At 57.7% G+C, this 745-nt stretch overlaps 1 non-coding gene across 1 annotated transcript; it reads left to right on the top strand.

The window, feature by feature from the left end:
• Positions 1 to 547: 547 nt before the first annotated feature.
• Positions 548 to 663, top strand: AMSG_20112. Its single transcript, XR_001290140.1, has one exon. It is a non-coding gene; the product is annotated as a 5S ribosomal RNA (ribosomal RNA).
• Positions 664 to 745: the final 82 nt, after the last annotated feature.

The following is a 745-nucleotide window of genomic DNA, read 5'->3' as shown; positions in this document are numbered from 1 at the left end:
AGATGCACGACCCGCCGATGGCAATCAACGCCTTGCTAGTGATGCTCTTGTCGTTTGGGCAGCCACCAACCTTGATCGCCACAAGGTCGCGGCGCTTGTACGCCATCGCAGCCACAACGACGTCGGCCGTCTGATTGCTACCGCGCCAAACGCCGTAGACGCTGTTGGAGAAGGTAGCGGCCGGGCTCTCCGGAAGCGTCTCGAGCGCATCCTCGAACGAGTCAACAAAGCCGAGGTGACCTTGATATTCAAAGTCCATGATGGTTGTCAGCGCAGCTGTGCATGTACGTACGGAGGCCGTGGACGTCGGCGAGCTGTGGTTCTCGCCACATCGCAGAGAAGGAACCGAACAAGGTGAGACTCAGCAATGCAAGCACCTCTATCCCACTCGCAGATCAGAGCCCACTCACAGCCGCAACACGCCGGAAGCAGCCACATCTTGCCTCAATCACCCGATCGCCATCTCCTGGCCGGAACCCATTCTGCGACCGCTCTGCACCCTCGCCCTCCACCACATGACTACCACGCACACACTCATGCATCGAATGCGTTCATCCTATGCTGAAAATACCCGATCCCGTCTCGCTCTCGGAAGTCAAGCAGCATGAGGCTTGGTTAGTACTGTGGTGGGGGACCACACGGGAATACCGAGTAACGCATTCTTCCTTCTTTTTGCCCAACTACACACCCTCCTTGCATGCATGCACCCACCCACCCTGGCCCCACCATCACCACATCAATCATT

Source organism: Thecamonas trahens (assembly GCF_000142905.1).
Source record: "Thecamonas trahens ATCC 50062 unplaced genomic scaffold supercont1.123, whole genome shotgun sequence".
In the NCBI taxonomy this organism is placed as follows: Eukaryota; order Apusomonadida; family Apusomonadidae; genus Thecamonas; species Thecamonas trahens.
Note: the sequence above shows the minus strand (reverse complement) of the source record. Positions and strands in the feature narration are given on the sequence as shown.